Consider the following 14,617-nt stretch of genomic DNA (forward strand, 5'->3'; position numbering starts at 1 on the left):
TGAACCCGCTATAACATTTAGCTCATCCACATTGCTGTGTTTGTTAACATGTAGCAAAGGGGAGAGAATATCTTGGCTCAGAGGCAGAGAAGGCAGTGAGGAGAGATTACAGAGGAAAGAGGAAGGAATGAGATGAATCTGAGTCTGGAGGCAAAATGAATCTAGTTCTGGTCAAATCACTGGAAGATATAAGACAGCCTTGAGCATCCAATGTACAGAGATAAAAATCTATAATTGGAAGACAGAACACTTGCTCAGAGTAATGAAAGCTCATATACAGAGTGACAAAATTTGTGATGCTGAGAATGTCCTTACTAACTGATGCAACTCAGGCCAGGAGTTTGGGGATACTGGGCACCTCCAGGCCCATCATGCCTGACACTCTGATGGTGGCTTATCTTCCTGAGAAGGAGAAAAGGGTGTTCTGGTGTATCTGGTTGCCATGGCTTAATGCAGTGTTAAGTTATGATGGAAAGATAAGAAAAGCAGTATGTGGCTGCAGGGGAATGCCTAACACTCCTGACTACCTGATTCTGTTTGTCCAAATAAAATGTTTGTTGCAAAATGTGCCAGCATCCCCAGTCAGAAGACACTGTATCCTAAAACACAGTATGACTTCTCCACAGCAGAGTCTAATGAGAATGGAGCACCAGGTACTTTTGGGCAACTTTGAGGAGCCTGATGCTATAGTATTGCAGGGAGTCACAAACTCCCAAAAGATCCACACACTTCCATCTCAGGGAGGAATTTTCCACTGTGGAGAATGGAAAACACTTCTCTAAATGGCTGAACAATAATGAAATTTTGTTGACCCAAATGAGAGGGTTGAAAGGAAGTCTGGAAGCCTCAGGGTAAGAGTTGGCCTGACTCTCAACAGTGGCTTTGGGATAAACATGGCCTCCTCCCTGCCTGCCTGTCTGCTCCTCATGCAGCAACCTGTGCATCTCTGATGGTCTCAAACTACCTTCAACAGTCCCCAGAGCCATGTGTCCCTTCATTTGTTCTCTTCCATTCAGGAAGCATCTTTTGTTGACATTCCTAGGGATCACTCTGAGATTTGCCTGGATTATCAATATGGGGATTTTCACCCTTCCACTCACCCGTGGCTATGGGGTAGACTGATACCAGTCAGTCTAGCTGGAGCCATATATTTTAACTCTTAAATTGGGTGTAGGATACATTTCCCTTCTATTATTATACAATAAGAAATTACAAACCATTAACAAAGAGGTGGAAAAAGGACATAGAGAGGCTCCTCAATAGAAGCTGCTGTAATTACCAATGGCATCCGACACTTCTGAAACAGCCAAGAACATTTAGTTCATAAGAACGTTTAAGGATACGTTATCTTTAATTCAATATTTCTTAACCAAAGGCTTGGGAAAATTAATAAGCTTGATTAAAGAACTGAAAAGTCTCTCCAACCACATTAATAAAGGTTCTGAGAACTCCTCTCAAGAGAACTGCTCAGCGCATTCATTATTCTCCTTTGCCTGCGAGCAAATCATGGCATTGGTTGCCCACACCTGGGCAACAACTGACATAAATGCTTCAGGGAAATCAAAGATGCTACAGAGGCCACAAGGAGCCAACAACCTCAACTCAGTCTTTGTCTTTCTAGAGGTCTCGTGTGGGTAACATTCAAATGAATATCAGTTTCTCCTCTCCAGAGAAATCATGGTTGTTGTGTTTGCATCTGGTTAATGAAGCAGTCCCCTCTGGACTGGGTGATTCAGGCAGGGCCCACTTCAGATGAGTCATTAGGCCTCCTTCGTTAGCCAAACCCTCCTAGGTCCTCTCTCACCAGGTAGTGAGCAACTTTAACTCCAGATAAACCCGAAAAAGAAGTCTACTTCCTACTAACTGTCAGACTTTGCTTTTCACCTTTTGGGGGCACACATCTGCATAGCCAACTAAGGGGATCTCATACAAACCAAAATCAGAGTGGTGGAGGAGATGGCTGGTCACCATAGGAAGCTGGGTATGTATTCTGTAATGTAGGCACCTGTGTCCTGTATTCCCTGTCTGGCGAACCTGGAGTCTCATCACTATGGGAACAACTCAACCTCTCTTAATTGCCCTCTGTTCCTGCCTTCATCACAGCATAAGGCCAATCTCTGTCACCACTTGTAGGTGTATGAGAGGGTTTATATACACAAATAACAAAAATGGACTCAGCAGGTCTGTGTGTGTGTGTGTATGTGTGTGTATGTGCGTGTGCATATATACCATAATAAAGTAAAAGAGGCCACCAATTTGAGAGTAGGAAATATACAAAGGGTACCTAGGAGGAAAATGAAGAAGGATTATGATGTAATTCTACTTAATTAAAAATGATGCATTTAAAATACGTAATAAAATCTAAATGACAATTTCTTTAAAAAAATAAGTGATGTGCATGTATGTGTGTGTATGAGGGTGTGTGTGTGTGCGCACGCGCGCATGCACAGAAAGGTGGGGGCAGGGGTTGTCAGTGGTAAAGCGCACTGATTGTTCTTCCAAAGGACCCAGATTAAATTCCCAGCATCCACATGACAGCTCACAACTGTAACTCTATTTCCAGGCAGATCTGATGCCCTCTTCTGGCCCCAACAGGCACTGCATGATACATGCATGTAACACACATTCAAAAATAAAAATAAGGGGGAAAAAAAGGAAATAAGGAAAAAATTGTGATTCCCCAACCCCAAACCGCTTACAGCCTCTATGGACAGAAGTTACACAATAAGTGTATTAAATAGGGGGTAACACAAGAAGAGATACACCACATACTGGATTATGGTGATTTTTCTAGAGATATCCAGCACTTTATTGAAGAGAAGGTTTGACATCCAGCCAGGATCCTTGACCTAAAGCTAGACAAACACTTGAAGCCAGCAGAAAATCAATGACAGGAGCAACTAGTCTCCAGCATCATTATCAGCAACTGTGTTTAAGGTTGAGCTGCACTCTGTTCTCAGACCTGTTTTTCATGATCTCACCCCATAACAACACCCCCTTCCACTATGTTTCTCACATGTGTGTTGTCTTATGTAACCTGCAGTCACTCAGTGTTCAGTTCCCTGCTTGATCCGAGATGTTTCCTAAGGATCATCATCCCAGAGGAAACTGGAAGGCTTGCCTGGGCTCAAATATGATGCCAACATCCAGACCCTTGATTCTTAAGTTAAAAATAAATTAAAATGACTATACATGTATTATATATAACACCTACCTATTGTATATGTGTTCTGAGATTGTGAACATAAGGAGATACAGCTTAAAACAAAGATATATGAAGGACATTTATTCAACTGTCAGCTTTTTTATTTTCGTGATACTAAAAATGAAAGTTAATTACACTGTCTCTTGAAATCCCCAGTCTGTCAAAATTATTTGAAGGTGGCATTTGACAGTGGGTGTGAGAATACTCCAATCCTGTATTGAAATGTGCCTGCCAATGTCTGAGGGAATAGAAAGAATTCAACAACTCTCTTGGACCTAAGAAAGACATTTGCTCCAGAGCTCTCGTGCACATGGCAGCAACAGCACACCATACCACACCACACCACGTACAAGTGGAAAGGAGCTTTGGACTGTTTCCAGATTGCTTTATCATGTGACATCATGAAACAACACTTGACAGATTCCTGCCACAGCTAAGAAAAGGGGAGCCACATCATCTCCCTGAACTGTGTAAGTTTAAGAGCATAGGTCTGAACAGAGTGTTTGTGAAGACCCTCTGCTTCTTCTCTTCCTGCTATGATGCCACAAAATTCAAGGACACTGTGTGGAATTATCCATTACAGGCAGGGTGCTGCCACTTAGTTTATACTGATTACGGGGATGAAATCAGGTAAGAGAGCATGGGTATGAGGGGATATACCCTACATTCTGGAGAGTATCTATTAGGGAGCTCTGAACTCTGCAGCCTCCGGAGAGCGGTGCATTCCTGTTCACACAAGGAGATAGGGAGACCTGCCACCACCTGCTTTCCACCATCAGGAGTGTGACCAGAAGAACTTAAACTGAGGTACCTCTTTTCCCTTTCCCATTTGATGCTCAGCTCCCTAAGGCCTCTCTGAGAACAGATGTGTGCCATTGATTCTCTCTTTAGCACAACCTACAGAGAGAACCTGCATGCTCTCCTTCCTTCCAGTCTGTCAGAACAACGCTCACTGACTTTCTTCTCAACCTCACACCCTGTTGTCTTCCCCCTCCCTCGTTCTACCACAGGACTGTTCCATGTCTTTCCTGCCATCCTTGGCCACTGATGCTGCCTTTTCCAAGAAATGTTCTGACACCACTTCACCTTTGTCCAACCGTACTGCACATTGCAGATCTCTGGTCTCATGGGGGTCAAAAAAGTCAGAGAACAGGCACCAGGTCTCTCTCACCAACAGGTGAAACAGTCAGATTGGAAATAAAAACAATCACTTAATGTTAAGATAGGAGTGCATGAGGTAAGTCTTGATAGTTATAACAGAGAAAACAGATGCTTACAAGAGGAACTCGGAAAAATAACATTGTCAAGACAACTAGAGGAACAGTGTCTTGGCTAAACCTGTGCCAGAGCCACCCACCTCTGTGCCAGAGCCAACATGATTCACACCATCTCCTAACCAAGAACACTTTAACCCTCTTATAGCCCGTATCCCATTCTAACATGGTTGTTACACACATATGCACTTTAATGTGAACTTGCTACATAAGAAAACAAGACAGGTGATATATCAGTATTAATTTGTAATGATTTAGTGTATTTTATCTGTGTCTATGCTTAGCAAAAGAAAGAATAGACTTTTTGTTGTTGTTTTGTTGTTGTTGTTGTTGTTGTTGTTGTTGTTGTTGTTTCTTCCCAGGAACTAGGTGGGTAATAGTCACTAACTGGCAATTCTGCTGCTAATCCGACCGAGTATGGTGTTTTATGTTAACCGTCAACTCGACAGGATCTAGAGTCACCTTGAAGATAATTTCTGAGTATATGTGGGAGCTTCTATATTAGGCGAAGTGAAGTATGAAGAACCACCCTGACTACTTTACAAAATACAAAGGAGAAAGTTCTCTGAATACAAGTGCACATGACTCTGTAGCCTGATTGGATACAATGGATACAATGTAGCCAGACCCAACCTGCGGCTTTGCCTTCCGGTCCACAAGGGAACAGGCATCCACAGTAACCCTCCTTCTGGGATGAGACAAGTAACTAATCATAAACAGATTAACCACAAAAGAAAAATATCTTCCATGTGAAATATAAATATTAATTACATGGAAAGGTATTCTGTATAATATTGATATAAAAATCCCCATCTAAATCATCATGTAGCTTTTCCATTGTGTCAGGAATGGGTCCTTGTTCTTTCCAAATAGGTTTTGCTTTATTTCATAGCCAAACTAGGTACTGGTACCATCCCACGCCTGTCCTTTACAGACTTAAAGCTGTACAAGGTCACTCAACAATGAGTCAGAGGCGGACACTGTTCAGTCCTCCACTATAACAATGCTGCTCTTGGGTTAAAAGAATAAAGAAAACTCTTGTTATGTAAACTGTAGATTTATTGATTTCAGATTAGCTCATTGTCACTGATAGAAAAAAATTGTACTAAATAGTAAGAATTCAATTTAGAGGTTTTGTCTTTGAATCGGTTGTTAGAAGTTACCTAGTTTCTTAGGTAACATAAAAAAGCAATTTGAATATCCCAATGCCATGTGGCCTTTCAGAATATGTTTCTTTATGGTTTTTCCCTAGTTACTTTTTTTTTCTCCACATGAATACAGCCAGACCTTCAAAGTAAATTGTGCTTGAGCTATGACATATTTTATGTTCAAGTCTTTTAAGAAATCTTTGCCCTATCCTGTGATATATCTAAAGATAAGAAATCGTGTAAAGTAAGAAAGAGGTAACCTGTGGTACTATTTGATGAAATGTAAAACGTGAGAGCTGTTCGCATTAAAAATCATTAGGACAAAAGCCAGGTATGCTGGCACATACCTTTAATTCCAGAACTAGGAAGGCAGAGGCAGGCAGATCTTTGTGAGATCCAGGTCAGCTTAGTCTACGAAGTGAGTTCCAGGGCAGCCAGGGCAGTTATATAGAAAAACCCTGTCTTGAAAACAAACAAACAAATCAAAAATCATCAGGACTGAGTAGAGCACAGCATAATACTATCTCAAAGCAGCAGTCAACTGAACAGCCCAGCTGGAACTGAATCATGACCAATCACTCTTTTCCAGTGTTGCCTTTTATACTCTATTAGCATTAAGCATCAGGACATTCTGTGTTTGGAAGAAGCAATCATCTGCTGATGGTGAAGAAGACTTAGAGACAGCATACCTAGAAACCTAAGGGTCTTGCAGGACCTTCTAGCATTGGAGGGCATGTTGTAAAACTCCAGCACTAATGCTTATTCCTTAGCTAGGTACCTTGTTATATTTGGAACTGTGGAGTGGGCATAAGGAATAAGGCATCTCCAAATTCATTTCTTCCTCTCTATATTTGTAAACCCCCACCCATGTGACAAATTGGTGTACCAATAAACAGAAATGAAATGGATTATCATTTTTATATCAAGGAAGTGATGGCTAAGAAAATGAGCATTAGATTGTAGTTATGAAGACAGCACATGTCATTTATGTGAATGGTTTTCCAAGTCCATCTCTGAGTCTTCACTGTTCTGTCTGTAAATAGAATAACAATAACCTTCATAGGGTTACTTTGAGGCTTCTCAGAGCCAATGCATGTAAATCATATCAGTACAGCATCTTCAAAGAGGAAAACACGTTGGCCTGTATTATTGCTGTCATTACTATTCCTTCTTTTCTGTCTTTCACTTCATCCATTTGTCTCAACAACAAACTCCCCTTTCCTGAATATATACACTATGTTGGTTTAAATGATAATGTCCCACATAGGTGCATGTTTCTGAATACTTGATCTTCAGTTTTTGGAACTCTTTGGGAAGGATTCTTTGTCAGAAGAAGTGTGTCGCTGGGGATAGGCTTTCAAAGTCCATCTCTGCTTTGTGCCTCTGGATCAGGATGTAAGCTCTCAGCTACTGCTCCAGGGTTCTGCTTGCCTTTTGTCATACTCTCCAGCAAAACGGCTATGAACTCTGACCCTTGGGAACTGTAACCTCCCCATTAAATGCTTTCTTTTTTTAAGTTGCTTTGGTCATGGTGTTTTGTCACAGCAATAGGAAAGTAACTAAGATACTTTTTCAACAATGTTTTGTTGAAACTGGCTACTCAAGTGTTGCTGTCATTTGGATCTTAAATGCCTACAAAAGACCCCTCTGTCAAAGACTTAATGAAAACTTTAAGAACTGAGGCCCCATGGGATGTTTTATCCATGGTAATGTCTTCCTGAGAGGAATTGTGAGACTTTGGTATCTTCTAACCGCCATCTATGTTTTGACAGAGAAAATAGATGGTTTTTTTTGTTTTGTTTTGTTTCTTGTTTGTTTTTTTGTTTGTTTTTTTTCTCAAGCTGACACACCACAAGCCCAAGAATGGCAGGGCCAAATCATGATCTGGAACCTCCATGCCACAGCAAATTATAAATTGTCTCTTCATATGTTGCTTATCTGTGGTCCTTGCTATAGAATTCTGATTAATACAGATGGTGATGGGTAGTCAGAAAGGCCTTACAAGCCTCCGGTGTAGTTTCACTAGGGTTATAATTCGTGCTAGTAGATGGCAGATGAAAGCTATATGTAAGATTTCGAGGCCTTACCTGAAACTCTCTCCAAGCCACCATGTGCTGAGCCTGTGTTGTGGAGGATGATACTGAAAGGTAGAAAATCTTGAATCCCCAAGACACATGTGGATAGGGGCACATGAGCAGGTCTAACGTACTGGAATGGACTTCAGCACAAACTAAAAGCAAACCTTTAGTGGGTTCAAGCTCTTAAGGTGTTAAGTTTTATTAACTCACGTCCTAGCCTGTGCTATTAAAATGTGCAGTCTTAAAGTGAAATTAAAAGCATATGAGTATCAGAGTGGAAGAGATGGCTCAGCAGTTAAGAGCTCTTACTTCTCTTATACGTGACACAGGTTCAGGATCCAGCACAGTCATGGTGATTCACAACCATCTGTAAAGACAGTTCCAGAGGATGCAGCATGCTCTTCTCGGCTTCTACATGCACACATTGCATATATATTCACTTACAATCACTCTCACATACATATAAAATAAATAAACAAATCCCCTTTTTAAAGATAAGAAGGAAGAGTTACAGAGAGGAAAAGGAATCCAGTGGAAGATTCTAGGAGAAGCATTCACAAAGTCAGAAGAAAGAAAAATTGAGAAGGCCCAGAAAACTACCCTGAACAGAGAATGGAGTGACTAATATGTCACAACAAAACATAATTAAAATAATTATTTTGGTCATTTCTCAGAAACAATGTTGACTACTGGAAATTAAAATTGCAGAAGGGGCCTTTGGAGACAGAAAGCATCATATAGGCAACGGTGACGGACTGTGTCCAAAGAAGTGTTCAGCCACATTGGGCATGTGTAAAAATCAGAGATATGGGTGCACAGGACCATGGAGTCTAGCCCTGCATTCTATCACTGCAGAAAGGCTAAGAGCTTTGGTGCTGCTTTCTGTGATCAACTGTGACTAGTATAGCCAAGTGGCCAGTAGAGAGGGAGTGTCCTAAACTACGGAGGGGCTGATAGGCTTTGAAGCAAAGTAATTCCCAATGGAATTCCAGCAAATAATCTCAACTGTTGGTTCACAAATGCAGCCTTTATAAAGAAACATTGTCTTTAATGAATATGATGGGCTTGTCTTGACTTTAAATGTTCAAGAAATAGACCTCAATGGAGCTTCCCCTGAACATGTGCATATAATGAAGTCATGGCCACGCCATGTACTTAAATAATGAGTGTTCATATCCACTACTGACATGGCCAGTCATCGACTTCAATCGCAACCATGGACACACACAGATGTTTCTGACCTGGTTGACTGGAGACTGTAGGAAGAACCACTGGATGATGAATGAAGAATTCCTCCATGACCTTACTGTTAAGGAGTCACCCTTGGATCATCCTCTGGTCCCCAGGTATCCATTAGACTTCAGGGGTATTGATCTGTGTGCGTTCTTTCAGGCTCTCTAACGGTGTCTTGAGGTATGTCTTCACAAACGTAACTTCAGAAAGGTTGCCTGAAGTCATCACCACGGGAGTTACACAGCCTACCTCCTTTCCCTGCATGGAGCGTGGGTTTTATTATCTTGATCTCAATATCCCAAAGCACCCATGAGCTGGGTGATGACTATCTGAAGGAGAAGTGAGTCCCACAGTCTGCACAGTCTGCACAGACAAAGGAACAGACGCATCTCTGTGCTCTGAATTTACTCTCTGACCTGTAGACATGCTAAGTAAGCTGACACTAAATGTAAGGAATAAATTCAGGTAGATGCTTGCCTTTTCTCTTCAGAGAACAGCACTCATAAGTGAAATGCAGCAGCCCCAACTGTACAATTTTAGAAAATGCAAAGAGATACTGTGATGAATGGCCTGCTATGCAAGATAAAAACACTTGTTCCCGCCATGATTCTGCCACAAGAAATACTGTGCAGGTCCCATGGCATACATTATCCCTCCATTCCACTTGTCTTAGGCTCTGCAGAGGTGAGGACAAACTGCATCTTGGTTTCACAGATAACACTCTTTCTGGATCTCACAATTATTTATCATACTGTTCTTAGTGATGGACAATTGTTACCAAAGACAAAAACATGGAAGAGTGCACTACCAGAGTACCCATGTATGCTGTAGGGCCGCAAGCTTAGATGGCGGGGGACAGAACCAAGGCAGAACCTGGAAGGCCTGGCTCTGGTCATAAGCCCAGCACCAAGGTAGGGGTGAGGTGATGCAGAGACAGGAAATGTGCCCAGCAGTCAGATGGGAAGTGCCACCTATAGTTTCACATTCCAGGAAGGTTACAGGATGATAATAAAGTAGAAACTTCAGAATGGCAGGTTGGGGGACCTTGAGTGCCCTGACACCAAGAAAACAACAATGAGTAAGCCAGGTTCACTGACCTCTGTCCACTGCACAGATACACTTAAACAGATCTGCTGTTTATCTAGTTATTATCCATTGTCATTATCTAATTGGGTTAATTTCTTTAATGTCATCATTGGATATTTTTGCCAACACGACACAAGCAAGGGTTATCTGAGTAGAGGAACAATTGAGGAAGTACCGTCTAAGAGCTTACATGTCAACAATCACGTCTTAGTGACTGCTGTGCAGAGGTCCAGTTCACTGTGCATGGTGCCACACATGGCCAAGTGGGCCTGAGGTATGTGAGAAAGCAGGATGAGCACACCAGTAAGAAGCATTCCTCCACGGCTTCCACTTCAGGTTCCAGCTCCAGGTTCCAGCTTCCACTTACTGCCTGACTTCCCTCAGTGATGGAGTGTGACTGAGAGATGTAAGATGAAATAAACCTTTCACCCTCAGGTTGCTTTTGGTCATGATGTTTTACCACAGCAATAGAAATCCTAAGATATTTAGTAATATCTTAGTAATAATAATTAGTAATGAGGTAATAGGCTTCATCTTGATACTGGCATATGCATGCACATCTACCACGTGCTTTGTTCTTTATTCATGACCAACCTAATTGCCCATTCCCTGCAACCGTATTATCACCTATTGCTTACCCATATATAGTATGTCACATCATGTCCACACGTTACCCCCATTCTCTCTTCCACACCATCCCTACCCCTTCACCATGTTCCATCCCCCTCCCCTCCCCCACACCATCTCCCATCCTCTCTCCCATACTATCCCCTCCCTATACACCATCTCCCATCCCATCTTTCATAGCATCCATCATCATTCCCTCATGCACCATTCCCCTTCCCTTTCCCACATATTATCTCCCATCCTCTCTCCCACATGACCCCATCCTGCATACAAATCATCTTCCCATCTTCTCTATACACCATTCCTCATCCCCCTTTGCTGGTCCTATTCTGGTCCTATATGTGCTTTCATATCATATATATGCCATTTCCCTGTCCTTCATGTTTTCCCTATCATAGTTGTTTCACTCATGTTAAACACACACACACACAGATATAGATATAGATATAGATATAGATATAGATATAGATATAGATATAGATATAGATATAGATATAGATATAGATATAGATATAGATATAGATATAGATATAGATATAGATATAGATATAGATATAGATAGATACCTAAATGTACATTTCATATGAGAGAAAAGCTGTGTGCAATATTTGTCTCTTTGAGACTGTCTTAAACTGTTTAACATGTTTGTCTTATCTTAGTTGGGGTTTTATTGCTATGAAGAGACACCATGACCATGGCAACTCTTCTAATATTTCATTAGGGCTGGCTTATCATTCAGAGCTTTAGTCCATTATCATCGTGGCAGGAAGTATGTGACATGTAAAGCAGACATGCTGCTGGAGAGGTAGCTAAAAGTTCTACAACTGGATCTGTGGGCAGCAAGCAGAGAGGGTGACACTAGGCCTGGCTTGAATTTCTGAAACCTCAGAGTCCACCCCTCATGATGCACTTCCTACAACAAGACCACACTTCCTAATAGTGTCACTTCCTATGAGCCTGTGGGGACCATTTTCATTTAAACCTCTACAATGATGGTCAATCCCGTCCATATTTACTGCAGATAACACTGCATTCCTCTTTATAGCTGATGAGAATTCCATCCTCTGTGCATGCCACCCACAGCTCTTCACAGGCTGGTTCCTTGTATTCACTCATGAGCACTGCAGTACTGACACAACATGGGCAAATGTGTCTAGCCCTAAGTTCACTATGCAACCAAGGGTGGTCTTGAACTTCTGATCATCCTGTTTCTATTTCTTGAGTGCTGGTGTTACTGATATACACTACCATACCATGTTTACATAGTGCTAGAGACCTAATACATGGTCTTATGCAGGTTTGGCCAGCCCTTATACCAAGTGATCTATGTCCCCCGTCCCAAGTGTAATTTTTATTTGTATTTACAAAAGGATGTTGTGCATCTTTTCAACTATTTAATAAAAAATTTACTGTGAAATATTCCTTGGGGGAAATTTACTCTTTCTGGGAAGCTAGATCATGTTTAATTGTGATATTTTAAAATTGTACAAGTTTTGACATCTGCCCTCCCACCCCATATTTAATCTCTTAAAATGACAGCAAACCTCAGCAATCACAAGAAGAGCTTAAAGAGTTTATCTTTTCGGTTCCTACCCCCAGAACCCAATATTCCTCTGACATGCCAATCAGACCCAGCAGTGCCCAACAGGTAATTTTTGTCTCCCAGAGTTGAAAAGTTCATATTCTCTCAGAATATCTATTCAGTTCATTGGGTCATCTGTTGATTCATGATTCGCTTAGGAATTTTGTATTCTAGAATTCTATATAGATCCCAGAAATTGATCTATTGGATGCCTTAGTAGTTGTCCTCAAGCTGCAATGAAATGCCTGACAGGGAATCACTCTCCAATTTACTGTTAGAAACAGTACAGTTTGAAGTGGTGGCAGGAATTGCAGCCTGAACATATGGCTGCTTGCTCATATCTGGATCGTGAAGTAGAAGAAGAATGCTCATGCCCACTGGTGTGGTGGTTTGATTGAGCATGGCCCCCATATACCCCTATATTTGAATGCTTAGTCACCAGTCACTGTAGAGTGATACTATTTGAAAAGATTAGAAGGTATGGCTTTGTTGAAGCAAGTGTGTAAAAGAGGTGTACTTTGACGTTTCAAAAGCCCTTGCCAGTCCCCCCACCCCTCTGCTACTTCTCTAATACCGGACTTGTCTGCTGTCATGCTCCCTGTTATAATAGTAGACTAATCTCTAAAACTGTAAGCCAGCCCCCAATTAAAGGTTGTCTCCTTGTAGCAATAGAACACTGGCTAAAACACCTGGGTTCCCACTTTTCCCTCTTATAGTCCAGCAACCCAGCCCATGACTGTCCTGCTCATTCACACAGCAGCCCAATTACTATTCACACACAGACCAATTCTTTCTGCCTCAGTTTAATATCAGAGACATCCCCAAATCTGTGCATCCTACATAATACCAAATCCACTAAAACTTACAGAGAATATTTACCATCACAATCCCATCCCTTATAAACTTGACAACCAGGCACACACATCACTTTTGTATTATAATACTCCACCCTTGGTCCACAAAAGCTTGTGGACATTTTATAATATGAAACACAGTTAGCCCAACTACAAAAGTCCCAATGTCTTAAGAATTCTAATCATTTAAAAGTCCACTGTCTCTTCTGAGACTTAGGGAGTCCTTTAAGCTGCATGTCTGTGAAATACAAAACCTAGTTATATTTTGCTGCTACACAATAGCACAGGATGAATACTCTCATTCCAAAAGGGAGGAACAAGGGCAGAGCAAACAAAGACCAAAGCTCAGCAGGACAAAGACCAAATCCTGAAGCTCCATGTCTGGAATTTGGGGCCAGGCTGGGTATTCCCACCCCTCCAGCTCTGTTCTCCTAGGAAACTGTGAGGTATCCCTTAATCGGAATCTACTCTAAACCTGCAGCTTTCCACAAAAAACCACCCACTGTTTGTGGCATCTCTGATATCTAGTGTGTGGATTACAATTTAGGCATCACCTTTGTAGTTTCACACAATAGCTCTTTGTTTGGATTCGAACCTTGCTGCAGTCTGTCTTCAGAAGCCTTCTAGAACTTGGGAGCAAGTACTTCTCACACACTCCTCACTCTTGGGTCTAGCATGCTTGAAAAATCAGTACCTCACATACAATGCTGTCAAGTTCTGCTGGCAGGTCAAGATGTAGCCTGGCCCCTGGGGCTCCACCTCCCTCCAATGAATTTATGTCTCTACAAGCTGGGGCTTAAATGGGTAAGGTTTTACTCTCAAAGAACCTTTCCACGAATCCTATGCAAAGTGCAGAGTTTCTCCTTACCATCAAATCTCTACAGAGACTCTAGCAACCATGAGCCTCCATCTGGCCTAGGGGATCTCAGTTCCTCCTGGCTTAGCTCTCATTTTCCCTCAGATGTCTCTTCTCAGACACATGGGCACAAAATTCTACCACTAACTGAAGAGCTACTGATATTTTATTAGGTTTTGAGAGTGATAGTGTGATAGCCAGCTTTTCTTAAGGATGTAACCTATGGGTGTGGGGCATAAACTCTGGAAAGTTGGGTGGGTAGGGAGGTTAAGAGTGCAGAAGGTGGTTATAAAAGGAATTGTAGGTGTGAATGGGTTCAAAATACATTACATGAGATTCTCAAAGAGTTAACTATAAACCATTGTGTAAAATGTCTTCTTTTGCATCTCCCTTCTCTCTGTATTATGCATATCTTCTTCATCACGGTGCTTAACTATCTTATAATTCTCACATAGTTCCTGGGATGCAGGGTACTCAACAAGCACAGGTGTTGCAAGAGAATGTGTCCTCCACTGACACATGCAGCAGGAGAGAAGAGATGGCGCTCAGACAGTTTCCTAGTAAAGAGATCTTTTAAATAGTTTGTGTCTGCCTGGGAGTTTTATTTTTATTAAGATTTTTAACTTCTTCTGACTAAATTTTGCCCCAAGATGTTTCTTTTGGAGCCAGAAAAA

This window comes from Mus caroli, unplaced genomic scaffold (genome assembly GCF_978045245.1).
Source record: "Mus caroli unplaced genomic scaffold, Mus_caroli_1 scaffold_10, whole genome shotgun sequence".
Lineage (NCBI taxonomy): Eukaryota > Metazoa > Chordata > Mammalia > Rodentia > Muridae > Mus > Mus caroli.